Source organism: Oculina patagonica, chromosome 11, assembly GCF_052425735.1.
Source record: "Oculina patagonica isolate OP01 chromosome 11, crgOcupat, whole genome shotgun sequence".
Classification (NCBI taxonomy): Eukaryota; Metazoa; Cnidaria; class Anthozoa; order Scleractinia; family Oculinidae; genus Oculina; species Oculina patagonica.
In genome coordinates this window covers 8,918,318-8,937,994 of record NC_135768.1, presented here as the reverse complement: position 1 = coordinate 8,937,994, position 19,677 = coordinate 8,918,318, and the positions used below count along the sequence as shown (strand labels likewise).

The window sequence follows — 19,677 nt, the reverse complement described above, 5'->3', positions numbered from 1 at the left end:
TACTGTTCTCTTGTAATTTATATGACAGTAATACGCGATCACTTTACTGGATATTAGTTTTGGGGTTTCTTTTTCTGCGTCGTAGCTTTTTTTCCCATTCAACGGGCGCTAAGTGAGCTGTTTTTGCGTTGGTGTCATCTTCTATTCAGCTGTTGAAGCTTTACATTAATGGAAAATCTTTTGTTCGTATCCATTGACACTTTCCCTCGCTAACTCGTTGTCTTTTCGAGCTATTTTGAACGGCACGATTAGCATTTGAAAAAAACATGAAGAAAAAGAAACTCGCTAATAGATCCCTTTTGTAGAAACAGCCTGAAAGTGACAGCGTGTTATAACGATTAGCACTTTGCCTTAGGGCTTGTAAAAGGCGCGTTAATTGCTTACGATTTCTATTCTTATTCGCTACAAATGGCGTCCAAACACTGCCTTCTTCAAAGGACGAGAGAATACCGTTTTGCGTTACATTGCTGTGAGGGTTCCTTTATCGATAAAAGATGTCAAACTCATGTCAAATACACTCTTAATGATTGCCACCCAACAATAGTTAATTATCATAATGTCCCCATGTAATACGCCTCAACTGTAAACAGAGCGGTCATCGCAAAACGTTGGAGGCCAAAAATGTCTCTAATGGTTGCAATCACTTAGCGATGGCGAAGTATTAATCAAATCGCGTTTAGCCTTTTTTCTGTTTGTATTAGCGGCAAATCGAACTAACTAAAACCTAGCCTTGAGAACTTGTTTTTACGGGTAGCAGCGCGAAGCAGATGTTTCGAATCTCGATTCAAAGGTTTTTTTTAGAGATAACGGACGAGTGAAGGTCTCATTGTAAAAGATACGCTATCAACGCTCAAAAAAATCTCGGGTCATAGTTTGTCAGGTGCGGTTGAGCTCAATAACTCCGAAGAATGCGGAGACATTCTCGACAGGAGATTTAAGAAGAAAACACTTTAAGCTTATCGATCTGTCAGTCAAGGGGCATCGTGCAAATATTTGCCAAACAGCCGCAGATAACGCCAAGATCTATCTATCTTTAAAAGGTTATCTATGTCCAAATCCCGAGAAATCCCAAATGGCTTTTGCCAAAGAAAACTTACAAATAAAAAAGCACAGAACAAAAAACATTGCGCAAATTTGCCATTAATCGCCTCGAGTTCAAGGCTATGAAAATGTCTAGCCTTGGCCTTTGATGGTCTGTCGTATCAGTAGATTATCGCTTTCTGAAAGCTTTTATGACACCTAAAAGCACCGGAAAAGAGGTATTTACAGTAATACATCCGAAACCAAACAAAACCGATATGTACATAAAGCGCTTTAAATATTAGAAATAAACAATTTTATTTTAGGAAATTCACACCATTTCTGGAAAAAGCAGTTGTAACATCAATTGGAAATTGCCTTCAGCCTTCGCTAAGCGAAATGCTTTCCAGTCAATCTGACGCTACATTTGCATATGGAGTTGTATTTCACTGTTTCTAAGCAGATGCAAAGCATTTGGCTGAAATCTCTTTAATTACTGTCCATCACATATCGTAACCCAAAATCAGAGCAGAACCAGGTCTTATATCGATTTTATCTCGATGGAAGATATCAAAAACAAACAAGAAAAAGCACTTACTTAAGTGGAATTTTTAGCTTTTGCTCCAGATATTGTTGCCGTTCTTAAATGGTCGCCTTTTTGCATTGCAATTAGTATTTCCTTTATGTGACCTGTTTTACCTTCGCTTTGTGTGTAAATTTTAGTGAAAAGCATTAAAAATCGGCTCAGATAAATATTGGAAATTGCCTTGATTTGAACGAAATTTTGGTCTATTTGAGCTTACTCTAATATCGAAGAAATCAATTCCTTCCTTTTAAATAAGTACTAGTAATAACAAAATGACTACAAATGGAGTATAAATTACTGATAGTTGGGGATTTCAGGCCATTTTAAATGTTTCGGTTTCAATAGAATCTTGAGGATACCAAGTCGTGTTCAACTTCGAACGGACTTAGATCCCACAACAATCAGTGAACGAAGTTTTCCATCACAAATCTACAAAAAATAGAATAAAAATAATAATAAAAAAACTCTTGTATGTAATTGTAACAACTGAACGTTTCATTATGTTTTGAAAGTATGAGTCGTTTACTAAGATACAACGAATTGACTTAGATTTGCAGCTTTTCTGTTTGTATCTTGTTATGCTCTCGAATATGATGCAAATTAAATGGCACGATATTGTGAGGCTATGGGAAAAGAGATGTCAATTCACAGAAGTGCAATGCTTTTGAGGTCGATTCTCGCTGAAATTATTAAATCAGAGGTCTTCGTTTGATACATACGCCCAGTAGAGGCAATGAAGTAAACGTGACATGGGAAACCTACTATTGATACTAATTTTACTGGGACAAGAAACTGAGGAATCCTTGTTTAGATCGTTTATGAATACAGTTTTGTGAACTGATGAAATTATAGTTTATAATCCTTCGCAATTCAACCCGTCCATTAAGGCACGTGATGACAGAACATATCAAAATCCTGCCGGGCCGCGATTTTATGGCACTCCAAAGCATTTCTTTCGTTCAAGTCATCAGAATTTCTAATATAAAGTCTGTGTAAAAAGGCAAGGAATCTTCTTTAACGGAGCGGTGTGTGTGTGTGTGTGTGTGTAATCCACTTCTTTAGAGTACTTGGCTCTTGTCAGCAGACATGATGATATTCTGCTCCAACTACTAAATCTTCTTTCAGCAGTAAGCTCGATCGTGGTTATGGCGTGGTGGCAGTTGCTAGAATTATCTTAGTTGAAACGTTTCATCTGCAGAAAGAAAACAGAAAAGAGATTTAAGCAAATACTGGTGTACTTCTTTTCACCTGAAACTCATAAATACAACAGTATTACTTAAAACTCTAGCACGCACTATTCTCGGCTTAGGACTTTTTAATTAAAGTTTTTTGCATTACACTTAGGCATTGAAAGTGTAAGGTTAGTTTGCACATAAGCAATCACGGTTCGTTACTTGTTGAGTGGAATCTAAGCTGTTGGTTCTTGTATCAGGGTGGGAGGACAGAACGTCTGCTCAAATGCAAGAGCTTGCAAGGGTATACATGCAGAAAAATAGATCGTTGAATAGCACTTTTAACATACACTTACTAGTACGTAAAGCATTGCTTTTCCCTTACTGCAGCAGAGAGGTCAACACCAATAATCACTGTTCCAGAGTGTCAACGGGGGAGAAAACTTTCAGGGTAGTTAAGGGAGTGATGCTTGCTTATAGGAGGCCTGGTCTGAAGTATGGTTTGCAAAATTTTCTGACTCAGTGACAAGACAAGGAATATTTAAGTGGGTGAAACGTGTGTATGGGAAAGCGTTCTTCTATTCTCAGTGAACATGTTGCGATGAAGAAAGGCAAGAATCATCTTGTCACTCCTTTAAGTTATTTCGAGGCTTGAAGTACAGTTTAGTAGTGTAGTTTTCTTCGACCCAAGATAATTTCCTTGTGCTCGTAAACTTGATGCACTGTTATCTCGGTGGTTCAAATAAAGATAAATAAATAGGGCTCAAGATTTGTTTACCAGTCAACCACGAGGAAATAAAAAGTGAGAAATGTAAATATAACACCAAAGCGGATAGGAAGGCAAACATAAGTGTTAATGGCTAGATGCTGTGAAAAAAAAAACTGACTTAGGAGAAGCAGATTTGTCTTACTGTTAGTGCGGTCTGACTCTGCCCAGCACAATATATATCAAAAAACGAAAACACATTGTGGATCATTTTGTATGATTTTAGTTTGGTATAATATCAACTGTGCATGATTTGGGATCTTCTTTACCTTCCTGATTCACCCCTTGCATGGGCATCAGTTGAGAATTTGCATAGAGTTTTATATTGTTAGTATACAAACGGCACTGAAATGACAGCAAGTGTCAGCACTATTGGCCCTGTTAAAATGTTAAAATACTGCTTCTCCTACTACTGCTGCTGCCAACAATTCACTTTCAATCTACCGAGCTGCACGTAGATTTTGACTGCCCTAAGCATTTCGCGGGCCATTTACTACGTGGCGATTTAATTTACAGAATTTACTGTGAACTTCAGCGTTTGTTCAACATGGCGAACAGTTCGGTCACGATGACTCCATTCAGTCCTGGAAACCGTAATTTCAGTCCTGAATCTTTCGACGGTTGCCATTCTGGATTCATTCAATTCTGCGGTTTCTACATTAAGGAGGAAATTTTATTTTACTGAATATTAGGAGCTGAGCAACGTTCATGCATGTAGCACCTAGCACATGTTTATAAGTCTAATGCAGTACTCGGTGGTCAATTTGTATTAACCAGGCAAACGAGTACAAGGCTCTTAGCAGATTTGAGTTTTAATCCGCGAGCTTCTCCTTTTAGATCTTTTTGGTTTCTAATCGATCAAAGGTACTTGTGTGTTCTAGTCTGTTAGGGCATTCCTTGCGGGATTTTCTCTCTTCTATTTCTCTGTTGGCTTGTGCCGGTTCCAATGTTCGTTTCCCCTTAATGCGTTCGTCAGTGATTATTGCTTTGCCCCTTTTTAAGACTCTACTATGTATCGCTCTCTGATTATGTCGCTCGGTGCGGAAGTACCGAATCAGTCAGCTTGCGTATTTTCTACTAAGTATCGTGCTAACTGCATGAGATGGGTAACTTTTAAATTTGCCCGGTGATTTCACAATGATTTTACTTGATGCTACGTTTTTACTTATATCAACACAAGTCTTCTATTTTACATTGCGATGGTCGTTTCTCTGAATCTTTTGTAAAAGAACCGATGCATGTCAAGACGTGGTGGGGATTGATTTTTAAAACGTCCACCTCAAACCTCAACAACCCGATGTGTGGTAACAATAACAATATTTTCTTATTTTTTATATTAAAATTTCACATTTCAATGCTTAATCTCCATCTTACTCGCTGCTGTTATTTTTTTAGTCGGGCAATGCTTATAATTCCAATAGTCTCCAATTTACGATAAGCATCAAAACTTAATATCTTTTGCTTTGCGATATCACGTCCTAATAATAACAAAATAACAGATAAAACGCCCAACACGTACGAGGCATGGAATCGAAATAACATTGAAAAAATTGAAAACGAAATTGATTGAAGGTAAACTGTTGCCTACCGCGTTGACTTTGTTGCATCTCTGCCGTTTTTATGTCCAATAAAGACGCCTGGTGAAGAACACGAACAGGACCCTGTGAAATGAAAACTTGGACTCCATTTCACTTGGCAATGAACCTCTTGCTGGTATTTGCCACTACTTGACCTTTTAAAGGCTCATTTATGACTGTAGAATGCAATACCGAATGTTTATGTGATCTGCAACATGCCTAGCACATTAAAAGTACAGACTAGTTTCGTGAACCTGCTTTCAATGGCGCAAAGCGCATGGAGACCACTTTACCAAGGAAGCCGTTTATTATAAACAGTTCGTGCATATGAGTTTGGTTAGCTTGCTTGGACTTTATGCCTGTCCATCAACAAAGTATGCTTGACATTTCGTGAGATATCACTTTTAGTATTTCCTTCATTTGTGGGCCCTTCAAGTGACACTTTGTTATCGAAAATGAGCTATGGGGATCTGTATCGTTTGATAAATGGAGTTATCTGACCCAAGCAAACATGGCGCCGCTATGTCAGTGGTCGTGTGCTGAGGAAGTCATTTAATAACAGTCAAGGATAAGTTTCGTGCTTGAAAACTAACTTGTAATCCGTATCAATTTCAACAATGTATCGTTGAATGCATACCACTTGGAAGTGCATGTACATGTAACATGGCTTCCTTTCCTTGTAAAAAATTTGCATATAAACTCATACACGTCTTTGATTAAAAATTTGGGAGAGGAAATGGACGCGCCAGCTGTTAAACATTCGCCAGTATTTCCAAGCACAATTTAAAAAGGCCTTAACTTAAACGTGGCCAAAATCATGACTGAAAAAGACTATAGCACCCCAGTGAAACATTGGTCAAAGTCGCTTTTCAGTTACGATTGCTTTCGATTATTCCTTATTACTAGACATCTGCGCAGATTAACTGCGAGTAAGCAACTTTTGTTTTCTTTTTTCATCTTCTTTGCGTTATGCGTACAGCGCTCGATTAAGGATAAATGGATGGCGCAAGGGCAGTTTTCAAGGTCGATGCTGTAATTCCTAAATATTAAAAAGCTCAGAGTCAGAGATTTCCGTTCAATTTCAGTGCAAGCATGCGGTATTCATTTGCAAAAAGACGTATTTTCTATTACTTCTCACGGGACGTCAGTCCGTAACTGTAAGCTTCACGCAGTTTCTTTGTGGCCTTCTAAGTACATTACAAGGCAATATTACCAAACATTTACGACGATTAAAATTTGGGCGGTCCTTGATGGCTTATTCTAAGGTTTGTTGTCATTTCAAATATGAGTTTTTAATTTGACACCGTGGTGTATGCGGTAAATATTACCGCCATTATGTTTTGTTTCGTTCACAGTGAGAGACTTACAAAAGCAGTCCAACTTTTGACTTGATTCTATTGTTGGATTTTCCTTCACAGAGAGTTTATGTGCATCAAATCTTCGTATAAATAAAAACCTTTTTATCTCGGTAAAGGTCAGTGGCAGCAGCTGTATAGCGGGAATGGTTGAAACAAATAGATTCGGTTTTCTGATTAACGGTCAACTCTACATTGTCTTCAAACAGGATTTAATGGGGAAAAACGTTTCACGGCATCAGAGTGCGCTTTCTCCGTCATCAGTAAATAAATGAGATAAATTGCTAGATTAAAAAATACCGCTTGTAAAGAACCGGGGCACTTTATATGCGTTGATATGAAAGATTACCGACTTTGTTCCCTTGCAATTATCGTGTCTTGAAGAAGTTAATTTTACTTTATGTTAATTATGATAATAACAAGCTAAAATTATCAACAAGAAAGTACAAGTGGCAAAAGTTAGAATTGAAACTCCTAAAAGCCTTGTTCTTGAAACTTGTTTTATTAAGTTAAAGTTTTGTATTGGTTAAACGGCGCCAGATATTTTCAATAACAAACACGCCGAACATTACCGTTCCCTTATTTATCTGAAAGCAATATAAACTGCCTATTTAGATTATCTATCTACTCCTGTGAAAGCAGTCGCTATTGTTGTGCCATTGTCATTTTCTTTTTAATGTGTAGATCTGGCACCTGTTTTTTCTAATCCTTTGAATCCCAGCCATAGAAACTTGTTGTTTACCGATATGGCTGTCTGAAACATTTTAGTATATTGGCGTTATGCTAAAATCGGTCTTTATCAGTTTTCTCTATATTAACACACAAAAAAAGTATAATTCGGGCTTGATTTTTTTTTCAAATAAATTGGCTCTCTTGTCGCGATGGATTTGGCTAGTGTGCCTTCGGCTGGCCTGAGAAGCTCAGTCTTTAAAACAATGAAATATCATGGAAATTGCTTATACTAGAGAGAACTCCATGCTATTCTATCGATTGCGTATATACCTTGATTTTTGTTAGATATTTTGAGTCATATATCACTGTTTGCATGAAATAGCAAATATCTAGAAATGAATGCTTGTGTTTAGCAAATTTGTGTTTTTAAATTTCAAGTGTGTAAGTGAAATGTTAACAATTACTGTATGTGTTTCGGGTAACTTTGTATGCAAAAGTGAACTGCATATATACTTGTGGGTGACTCGTTTTGAAGTCCGAAATGTGTGCTTTTGCTCAGATTGGAAAGAATTTCAAGATGGTTTGAATTTACAAACTCGCAAGTTGGTTTTGTAAAAGCTGTAATTGATCCTCATTTGAGGGGATTCACTATTTTGTGTCCAAAGGCCAAGTTGTAATATTTTTTTAAGTGTAGATATTTTCTTATCGATTTGTATTCTCTTTAACATTCTATGTCAGATGCCTGACTTGTACATCATGTAAGACCTCAGCTGTAGAATTCGTCGAAGATGATGGTTAAGTTAACGTTTTGGGCCTACAGTGAGATTTTGCCTTTTCTCGCCGAGTCTTAGTGTTTCCGGCCCTTTCTTCCCCATGTATGACGACATGCTAATGGTTTCCGGAAAAGCTTACCTCAAAGAAGTAATTGCACTTAATAGAAAACGTTTGAAACAAGTAAATTACTTATACCGTTAATATTTTAAGAGTGCCTTTTTGATTTGTTTCAATAATAAACATAACATAGACAAGACAGTTTTATGAATTTACAAAAAAGAAAAAAAAAACTGTCGCTAATCTCTCCATGTTATGTTGAAGTCATAAGTGACTGTACTCGTTTCAAGCAAACAGAGACTTTCTAGGCGTAACCGTAAGATTCCTATAATAAGCCTTGATTTAATTTTCAAAAGACTTTTTTGGTGGTCGTGTTTTCGGAGCAATTTATAGGAAGAAATCAGTTTGCGTTTCAACTGAAATGGTCGCCTTATCAGTTTGCAAGAAACGGATAGTCTACCAACCAAGCTTAACGTCTAAAAATATCTTTGTACATATAAAAATACTGCAATGTTAAAGCTCGCTGAACTTAACGATGTAAAACAAAAAAACAAATTCCACAATCATAAGGGACATCAAAAGCTTCAGAAATATTGTTATGACATAAAATACAAAACAATCCCAAAAGTGGGGAGGCTTTACACAATCGGAAGATGACATTTCATTGTTCTTAGAGAGCTAATGGGCTTATATTTAGGAGGGCGTATTATTGGAAGGATTTTTGTGTCTAAGATTTGGGGAGCTTATATTTGGGTGGGCTTATATCGGTAAATAATTGGATGTTCCATAAACAATTTTGCTGTTGTCGCTCTTTATTTTACATTACGAATAAATTTTACTATTCCTTCCTTCTACAATACCACGATGATACATTTTTTTGCATGGTAAAGTTTAATAATTATCTTGCTGTGTTTTGTCATCAGTTGTTTTTTTTTCTCCTTCCCTGTAAAGTCTTCCGTTGTATCTTATAATCTTCTTCCAATGTAAAAGTATTTGGTATAAGTCTAATAATTATGGTATTTATGTGAGTGGGTACTAAAGTAGTCTGATCACTGCAATGTAAACTGTATAGGATTAGCTTTCGGGATTTCATGCTAGAGGCAGCCACGGAACAAAGTGTTTGTACGACAACTATTACTAGATAGAGATAGCTTCTGTGGATGGATCCCTAGCAGTAATTTCATGTGTCTTGCTTATTGTTAAAGCTCTACAAAGTGGTTCTAACTTGTGCTCTGTGGTTGAAACCCGTGTTATGAATTTTTTAGCTATTTTATACTTTTCGTTGTGGTTCTAACCCTTGAGTTTGTAATCAGGCCATTGAAATTAAAGCTAGCGCAATGGCTCGTTTAGTATTTTAATGTGTTCATGTTTGTTGTAGCACTGGTTTGTTGTAGTACTGTTTATTACGCTGTTCAACTAAGGTGCTTCCAACTTTTGTGGCAAAACGCCTAGAGAGTAACTATTCAAATGAACGCTACTTGGCAGTATTTGTGGGCAAAAAACCTCACTGACAGTTGTAATTAAAGCTAATGTGATGATAAATTCTGATTCTTGGGAAATGTTATAAAGCTGATGCAACACTCTTACTTATGTTGTGCAAGGTGCTTCTACCTCTTTATTCTGTGTATGAAACCCTTATGTATGACTATTCAAATAAAAGCTGTTGCAGTATTTTTATACCGTGTAAGGTGATTCAATCTTTCGAGTCTGTCGATGCCGCGCTGTCGTTGAAGCCCATTAAATGGAGGCTATAAGTACTTTCATGCCATTTATTATACCTCACAAGGCGGTTCTAATGTTTGAGTTCAGTGTGGATGAATGTTGTGTTAAATTTTGTCCACGCGAAGTTGAAATAAAAGCTTTTGAAGGATGGCGTGATAGGTTTCTTATTTTAGCTCCAGTTAACCCTAACATTTGAATCTGTAAATTCAGTTAATAACTAAATAGCCTGGTATATTCACACTACTGAAATCTCTCGATGATTGCACAATTGTGATGCAGTGTTTCTTGGAATAGGTCTGTCAGTAAGCTTTTAGTAGGACCATTGAAATCTGTTAATGACTACACAAAAGTACTGCGATTTTATAGGTGCTGTTCAAGGTGCTTCTTGATTTTAGTCTGAGAAAAACCTAATCTAGGACAATTGAAATCAAATCTGTTGATGAATATATTCTTGTACAAGTGTTTGTTATGCTATACAAGGTTTTGAGTTTGTTGATAAACTCAGAAAAGGGGCCCACTCAAAATTATACGTAGAAGTGCCATATTCTTGCCTTTTACAAAATTCTAGCATGTGACAATTCTAATAGAAGGTACTAAGCAGAATTTTAACATGATGATATAAAAAGTACTCCTACGTTTTGTAGTAAAACTTTTGATGAACTCTGTAAAATGCAGTGAATGTTGTTGTATTGTAAATTGAGTTTCTATGGTGCTGTTGTGCCCTGTGGTACATGAAACGGTGACATTTAGACCCACGTTGCGAGTCCCTTATACGTTAGAATACAAAATTATGATAGCTCCAACCAAAGCTGTCGATGAACATTTGTATTATTTTTGACACATCAGTTTAAACATTTTAAGGTATAGCTCTACGTGGGTATTTTTACAGCAGTTTGCATCTCAAAGTATGGTTTGAATTCAATGTTTCCTCACTGAAAGGAACTGGGGTTATCGTTTTTTATTTGCAATGCCATCTGAGCGAGAACAGTGCTTAAAACGGTCGTGTCTGATAAATTATTCAACTGTACGACTGAACAGCTCTTCTTGAAATCCTTAACTGCGACTCGGCAATGCCTTCAGTCAACATTTTTCTAGGACTGTTAGTTTTATTTTCCCAGTCTAAATTCTGTACTGCTTGCAAGAATAGCTTTAAACGGTTCATTTAGAATTGGCGGCAAAATTCTTCGCGTATAGAAACGGTCTCCGCCCTCCACCATTAGTCCCATTAGCTAACAATTAAATACCAAGAATTCGTTTTCTTTACACTAAGGTAAAGCTTTGGGTTATGCCGCCGATTTGTTAAGCAATTTAACCGGCACACGCCGGCCCGATGAATGTATACTAAAATATTATTATGAAACAGTTTACGTACCCGGCTTTCAGTGGTTATTATTGCCCGACTGAAAGGTAAAATGCCCTTCCAAGCGAGAACGCAGGGTGTGTGAAGGCAATATTCCCCAGCCTGCGTAGAGAGTGGACGCTTACATCTTGGTGTAGTTTTTCCTTCTTGCTTCATTAAGCAGGTTTTCTCTACAACCCAGCATGGTCGTCAACAAATTGAAACTGGGAGAATATGTTTGCTGACGGGCCAGTGAAGTTTTGTATCTCTGGATGGCGTAAACGATGCTAAATGAGTTCATGCCCTTAAATAAAACACCACTTCATTACGCTGTGTGATAAATGGACGTTTTATTCTAGACTCGAGACGAGTTAAAACAAATCTAGTTCCCTAACAGAATCAATATCAGTTATCGTGTGTTTTAGCAATAAAACGTTGGCTTGTCGTAAACAACTTTAAATGCTTTACACGTAAGTGTAAACATCCATTTTTAAGTGACAACTTTTACCTCAAAATATAGCCATCAGTACAAATTACCATTTGAAAGAGAGTCACTTAACTCAAAACGCTAATTACTTGCTTAGTCTAAGCCTCGAATGCTAATGTTCGTTTCCATTTGATTGTCTGAATAAACAGGCACAAAACAAATGCGCTTCTTGTTGGAGCGAAGGTTTATAAGGATAAGGTTTATGGGAGCATTTTCCTATCATATCATTTCTTAAGCTTAAAATTTATGTTGCTAGACGTTAAGATCATTCTAAATTTTCTCGAGACTTCATGGCGTCGTATCTATTCTTTTGTCGATACAAAGGATTAAAAGCTTCCACGTTCATACCATTCACGCCCTGGTTCAATCCATGAGACCTCAGTCAATTCAATTAACATGGTGGAGTCTGCGAGTTAAACCCAAACGTGTGACCATTCATATGAAAGCTATGGAGCAGTACTTCCAGGTGGTGCTGTTTGTGTATCGATATTTTAGAAAATGATTTTAGTTTTCTAGTTTTCCAATTTGGCATTTTTTTGGTAATGAAAGGGTTAATTTTTGACCACCATTTCACGGCTCCTCCTTTCTCCGCCCATTGTGGTGTCAACGGGCTTTAACAAAGGCGTGTAATACGTTAATTAGCAGCTTGATATAAGCTGGGCTCGATTAGCCCTACATTCGCACATCAAATCTCTTAAGGGATTTCAACTATGTTAAAAGCATCGCGAGTAAACATATTTGGGAATCTCAAGAAGATTACTTTCAACACTGTTTGTTTAATATATCTGTTGATTTGTTATTTGCTTTGGCAAGAAATCTGCAAAGATATACGCAATAGGATTGATGGCTTATTCTGTTAAATCTGGGTGCAATGTTTATAAGACTGCATCCCAAATTGTGTCATCAACTACAATAGCAACCTAAATATAGGAGCATATGTTTGGATTTCAAAAGAAACCTCAAAGTACGTTTATTCAACTGAAGTTCCCACCCACGGAAGTACACATAAGCTCATGCCAAATACACTGATTTTTCTTTTGTTTTCTTAACACAATGATCTTTTCTTTAAGCTAATTACGATTTGTGAATGCCATCAGAAATGAAGCTTAAAACAGAGGTTTGATATCTGCTTTAGTATGTTCTTACAATAATAGCTGGGCCAATATTACACGGTTTCATTTAAGCAGGTAAAAGTTATTTTACCATGATACACAGACAGCCTTTTAAGCCAGGAACTTAGCATTTGAAATGTATTACAATGAATGGTGGTGATATTGAGTTCTCTGCCTTCTAAAGGTTTAATTCCATTCTTGTGGTATTAACTTTATAACACGCTTATAGGGACACGTGTTTGTCAGATTTAACGATCGACTTTAACGGGTAAAGAAAGGTTTTTGTATGAGTTAAATTTCCTCAGTTCGGATCCTGGAATTAAATCTCGAGGTTTTAAAACAGACTTTTGCAATCGTGAAAACAGCTTCTTGTGGGACAGTCAATCGCCCAAGTTGAAAAATATTAAAGTGTCTAGGCGTCATTCTGGCGCAGTCTCTATTAATCATTCTACAGACAAATTCTACATCCCTAGCTTAGCCTGTAAATAAAGCCGGTTTCTTCGCCCTTCGCCATTTCACGCTGGGTAAAACAACAGACTAATTGAATGGATACTTTCGTTATGCTACTTTACGATAGCTTTCGTTGACGGATTTTGCAGCTAAAATAGCTTAAAATGTTTAACAACTATTCAAATGGCTGTGCTGATGTAATTTATGGTGTATAAAATAATTTTCATTTTGGAGTTTTTGAAACATTAAAGAAGCAGAGTCGTGGTTTGTGAATCCTGTAAAATTAAGCCATTTTTTTTTCGGGCCGTCGTTCCTAATCTGCCGGTCTTAATCTTCTTTGGTCTTAGACCTTCTTATTCAGTTGTGATATTTTTGAATAATGGTAAGCTACTATTTTTGGCATTTGCTATCGATTTGAAGAAAACAGTGTAAGTTGAATTGGCACCCTCTAAGTGAGTGATCATTTGTATCAAAAGAGTTTACTGATTATGAGACTTTATATTAATCGTGCAGCAGCATTTTGCACCTACCAGCGTTACGTAACATGGTTGCCACAGGTCAGGAAATGGTCAAAGAAAAATATAAATCCTTCAAGGTCAGGGAAAAGTCAAGGGAATTTTAGTTTGAGTTAGTGAAAATTAGAACTATATCACCGTTGATGTAATACCATTGAAGGCTGGTAGAAATATTTCAGGTCAATGTGATCTCAGCGATTTTTTTTCTATTGGAAATGAAGGCTCGAGGCTGCAACTATATCTGACATTTTGTATTGTTTGGTCAGGGAAATTTGATTTTTATCAGGGAAAAGTCAGGGAATTTTGAAAACTGTTGTCTGCGGGAGCCATGTGTGATGCAGTGGGAAATTTGTTATTATTCAGCGTTTTGCACAACCTGAAAACATATATTCCATGTGCTTAGCGTCCTATTGTTATAACTGACTTCAGATGGTTTATGACTAATCCGAGAAATGTCTAACAGGTTCATAGCGGGGTAAGTTTTCTTTAAACTCTATTAGGGCGAAAAACTGGGGCATTGTGGTACATTATTATCAGCGGTGCGGTGAATCTTTAAAGCTGAGACCCAGCCGTCGAAGCTCCCGTAAGCGGACACCTTTGCTGGTTCAAGCGGGTCCCGTTACTTGAAGTGTCTGCTTATGGGACATAGAGTGGGAGATAGTTCTAGAAGTGGGGTGTGAGTGCTGCAGAAAAAAGAGGACCTCAAGAAGGTAGTGTGCGAGAGGTGTATGGTCGTACGTGTTGAACACCGATGAAGGACTAAAGCACAAATCGTCAGTTTCACCAAACTTGCTATAACGTCTCATTTACCTTTACCATAACCTGAGCAAACTCGCAATCTGATTGGCTACGCAAGCGCGGTCTAATTTCAAACGACTGCCCTGGGAGCGCCCGCACGTAAAATTGCCGAAACCAAGACTATAAATAAACCACTTTCACTGGCTTTTTTGTTGAATAGATCGGTTTCTGGGTTAAAGTAAAACAATAAGACGTCCGGCCCTCACTTTCTATCAACTTTTGATAGTTGACTCGGTGCTTCACTGTCCGCCGACAGGAACCACCTGCTTAATTAACAGCTTCAAGAGAGGATCCTCTCTTGACAGCTTCAAGTTGGTAATCAACTAGAAATAGTTGACACTAAGTTGCCCCCGCTGTTAATCAGTTTCTCTTTCCTGTTCATCCGTTTCTACAGTCAATTATTTCGCTTGATATCTTGATATCTTCCATTAATAAAGTGTTTTACATAGTTGTCTTGATAGTTGTTCGTCGACGCAGCACAACAGTTTCTTTAGAAACTAATCGCTTTAACCCTCCTAACCCCCGCTCAATGTTGCATACACCCCTTAGAATGGAGTGTATCAGTCAGTGGGTGCCTGTTGCGAACGAGGTAAGCCTGATGTCGAGCCAAGTGGCTCATCAGTCCGGAGCTTATCCCGGTTTCTGGCATTAAGCGTGGCATTAAGCGGCTAGGAGTATTACTACTCCCCCCTGGATGGGATGCAATTCCATCGCAGGGTTACCCCCAGCAGTAAATTCGCCGGTACCCATTTATACACCTGGGTGGAGAGAGGCACTATGAGAGTAAAGTGTCTTGCCTTAGAACACAACGAAGTGCCCCGGCCAGGTCTCGAACCTGGACCGCTCGATCCGGAGTCCGGCACATTAACCATTAGGCCACCGCGCCTCCTCTGTTGCGAACGATGAGAGAAAAAATCTGAAAGTGAGATAGTTATAGTGATGAAAGTAAAATCAAAATAAGTAAAATTCCAGTGTTGACATTTGTGACATGGGGAAATGTTTGTCTAACGCAAAAATCTGTCACACTTTTTGTGGAATAGTTTATTATGCTGTGCGAGGAAGGCCGGCTATTGCCAAGCGCGCTAGCTTTTTATTTCAAGAATTCTTAAAAATTAAGAGACAATTTTATCTGCTTGCTTTTTTGTTCCTTTGTTTCTTGCCGTCTTTTTAGAAGCAAAATAAGACAAAAATTCAGTTGTTAGTTTGGCCCAAAATATCAGAAAACTAGACAAAAAGGATTTTTAAAGGCCGGGTATAATTGAGTAACCTGGGAACGACCGGAAGTTCAATAAACTCGTACCCAGGTGTACGGTTCAATCTTAATTAAGGATGGAGCGTCCGTGATCATGAGTGGCAGTGAAGTCAGCAATTCTGACTGTGGGACCCTTCCAGAGTTTTATTTGCTGACAATAAAAAAGACATTATTAAGAGAGGAATTTCAATTAACTATTTTTTTTAAAAATTTTAAAGTACTGGACACTTCCGTTATTAAATTCATCGTCTTTGTTTTATCTCAATCTGCCCCAGTCTCAGTCAACCTCTATCCTTTCTCCGTTTTTAGACTGTTCACAGTCCCCTATTTTTCCGTGAAGTCGTAGAGATCGATCGTTCAGTCCGACGGGCCGCCATCTTGGTTTACGAACGCAAGCGAAAACTGGGGAAAGTGCAAAAATCCCGTGGGTGGCGGGGCGGGATGCTCATAGCGTGGGGGTGGGAGAGCGGAAAAAATATCCCTCCCCCGCCACGGGATTTTTGCACTCTCCCCAGTTTTTGCTCGCGTTCGTTAACCAAGATGGCGGCCCGTCGGACTGAACGATCGATCTCTACGACTTCGCGGAAAAATAGGGGTCTGTGAACAGTCTACTCCGTTTTTGGCTTTATAAGTAGACTTTTTGCTTTTATAGCTTTAGTAATCAAGATTTACTTTGACGTTATGTTCGATTTGAAGAGTTTTTTTCGTTTTCTTTATAAGATATAATTACAACTTGAACTCAATTCAACATACAGGACACACAAAGCTCTCTAATTGTGTGCTGTTCCTTAATTATTTTAACCTGACAGTAGAAGCAGACATTTTTCAGGTTACTTAATTTTTTTATGCTGTATTTATGCTATTTTGTATTTTTTTTAAATTTGCTTTTACCTTTTAAAATTCAAATTAAAACACAGCACAAAGACAATATCGTACAATACTACACAACTACAAAATTACACTTACATCCCACTAAATTAAATAAGAAAAAAAAGATAAAAAGGGTTCCATTTATGATGATAACACAGGTAACGACCGCAGTACATTTATTGCACCCCTATAAAGGACCAAAGATTAGTTAATGTCTCTTTAAAGTCAAAAATGTATATATTTTTTCAGTTTTAAAATGCAAAAAGAAACGACCACGAAGGGACTCGAACCCCCAATCTTCCGATCCGAAGTCGGACGCCTTATCCATTAGGCCACGCGGCCAACCACAGAAAAACTTTCCTAAATAATCGTTGTTAAGTAGGTTTCACCGCCACGTGCGGTGAAACTTAGGCAAAATATTTATGTTTTCCCAAAAACAAATATTGAAATACCGGTTGCCTTTTAAAATTGTTTGACATTTTATTACAGGACATGCAGGTTCTAGCTTTTGTAGCAATACAGGTGAAAAAGAAGACAATTCGAGTATGCTGCAGTGAATAATTAGTGCTGATATACTCTCACAAGTTGGAAAGATCAAGTACAAAGAAGAGTATGAAATCGAATAACCCTAATCCCGTCCCCACCTGTTATCCTTGGGACTTTCGTCTCTAACAAGTTATCAATATACCGTTCAGACTGGGGTTAACGAAATAAGAAATATTTTGCTGCAAAGACGGTGACCGCAAAACAAAAGCCTGATAAGATGGCGATTGTGACACTAAAAACTTAGAGAACACCTAATTCAAGGCGGATAGCTCGAAGAATAAGCAATATTTATTCTCCGTGCGTCCCTTCGTGAAAAAGGACAGTTTGCTAGGTGCACAGCTAGTCAATCGCACTGTTATGATAAGGAATTCTTTGTGAAATGAATTAACTGCAGTTATTTTCAGACCAGTCCAACATGGCAGTTTATTTCTAGCTCCGAGTTGAGCAGTGTTTTTCAAGTCTTTTGGTGCGGGCAAAACAAATCCATGAGTAAAACTAACCTCTTATTAAATAGCAAATCAAATGGTTTTAAAAGTAGCGGTTTTATACTTTGTACAGGTTTGATAGTGATTCATTGCAACAAATTTTAAAACAGAACCAGTGTAGGCGCAAGCTTGTGAGCAAAGGATGTTTGCTTTACTAGGCCAAGCATTTATATAAGGTGAAATTTTGTCCAAGAAATCAGCCAACCAGAAAGACGGAAATACTGTAGCTTTAGTTAAACAAAGGACGGCAGCCGCGCGGTTCAACTATATTATCAGTATGTACAAAGGTCCAGTCACTATTGCTGAAATCACGTTATGCAAACGAAATGTCTCTTGACACTATTTGTTCTTTTCCTACAAAGGCGTTTTTCTCGTATGTCCTATACCTTCATTAAGTCTCACAATTTGCTGTCGTGCTTTGTTTATCTAGCGTTATGTTATTAGTGATATTATGGCAATATCACCAACTTGTACAAGTGGTTTAGGAAGCAGGTAGATCACGTTTATTTTAAAACTAAAAATATAAGTTACTTCAACAACTGGCCGCGTGGCCTAATGGATAAGGCGTCCGACTTCGGATCGGAAGATTGGGGGTTCGAGTCCCTTCGTGGTCGCTTTTTTTTCAGACTACATTTGATGATTTTTTTAATCTGGTTTGACGTCAACGGCGCATATGTACACGCCGTCAAAGATAAATTGAAAAGGAAACGCACGAAAAGAAAGAAGCTAGATACAGTAGCGCTTTAAGGGGTACTGAAAAACTTTTTATACATTCAACATTCGAGATATTTTGAAATACCCTTTTTGTATAATTCAACTCGTGATGTTCCTCCCCTTTACATACCTAGGGCGTGAAAAAGGAATAATTTTCTCTGGCGCACCCTTCCGGTATATTCCACTATAGGGAGTATCCCCCGGTTTTGTAACTGAAGACCAGTTTTTATTTCAGGAAAATTTTATCCGACGATTTTTTTTAAAAGAACGAAATAACTTTGAGACACAACCTTCAAACTCAGTTAAAATCCGAGGAAAAGACTGCATAAATAAACGCGAATCAGTTTTAATACAAAGGAGCGATGGTATTCCTGGAAACGAATACGCAACAAACAAAACGAACCTTGTTTCCGACATCTCTTGGTGTCGCATTTCACCATGCGATTTCCTGTCACCTTGTCGGCGCAAACAGCGCGTATTCATGTGTTTTGCGCCTTTTGGTTTGTGAGCGCGCTTTAGTTTCTAGTCCAAGAACAGAGTAATTAGGGGCAGTTTTGTGGTTTAAGAGGACTATTTGGAGCTTCTATTTATGACAGGATAATTCTGTTTTGGGTTAAACCATCGCAAGGAAATGAGGTCAGTATGAATGCCAAAGCGCGTTTGTCAGTTCGCCGCTTTACACAATCAGACTGCTTTTGCCAAGACGTCGCAAGCCTTTGAAGCCAAACCATAAAGCTGTATGCAAGAGTATTTTACAGCGCTTTGTAGGTCCGATAAGCCAAATATTGGAACATCGATTTTAGAACGACTGTTGACCGACTGGTTTGGTCGATTTGTTCTTGTGGCCTCCATGTGCTAAGCGGCTTTATTTGATGTATCCAATACAGATGATGTACCATGTCGAAGCGGAAGAAATTATTTTAAAGTGTGAAAGGTACTGAGGCTGATTCGATGTTTGTTTGTGACCTTCATGCTAGTTTCGCCAAATCTACAAATCGCTGAGTCACAATAGCCCTTGTACATGTTAACGTATAAAGACTGGCTAATTTCACCAACAAAATTCGCTTTTGAAGTGTAAACTTGTAATCATGAACGAATTCCCAAAGCAGCAAAGTTGAAAAGTCCCACGTGAAAACTGCATGAAGGTGGGCGAGGGTTAATAATAATCGTGTGGAAACGAGGCTTGGTGGTGATTTTTGAACATAGGACGTTATCATGGATAAGTCCTATCGGTTTCCTGAAAGTGAAACGCAGTTTACTATCCTTTTTCAGAATTATTTCTTTCATTTTCCTAATTATATTTTGAAATGGATGCTGATCTTAAAACTTGAAGTCAGTAAACACCCTTTGCTTTTGATTTTTTAAAATATAATTTGAGTGGATTGCGTCATAAGTGGGTACGCAGTCA

At 37.9% G+C, this 19,677-nt stretch overlaps 1 long non-coding RNA gene and 2 other non-coding genes across 3 annotated transcripts; 1 reads left to right on the top strand and 2 right to left on the bottom strand.

The window, feature by feature from the left end:
* Positions 1-117: 117 nt before the first annotated feature.
* On the bottom strand, positions 118-5,301 carry LOC144631074 (uncharacterized). The gene is made up of 2 exons (XR_013566669.1): positions 5,133-5,301; positions 118-2,798 (listed from the first exon to the last, which is right to left on the bottom strand). It is a non-coding gene; the product is annotated as an uncharacterized LOC144631074 (long non-coding RNA).
* Positions 5,302-16,793: 11,492 nt separating this feature from the next.
* Trnar-ucg (transfer RNA arginine (anticodon UCG)) lies at positions 16,794-16,866 on the bottom strand. Its single transcript has one exon. It is a non-coding gene; the product is annotated as a tRNA-Arg (tRNA).
* A 1,230-nt stretch (positions 16,867-18,096) lies between these two features.
* Positions 18,097-18,169, top strand: Trnar-ucg (transfer RNA arginine (anticodon UCG)). The gene has a single exon. It is a non-coding gene; the product is annotated as a tRNA-Arg (tRNA).
* Positions 18,170-19,677: the final 1,508 nt, after the last annotated feature.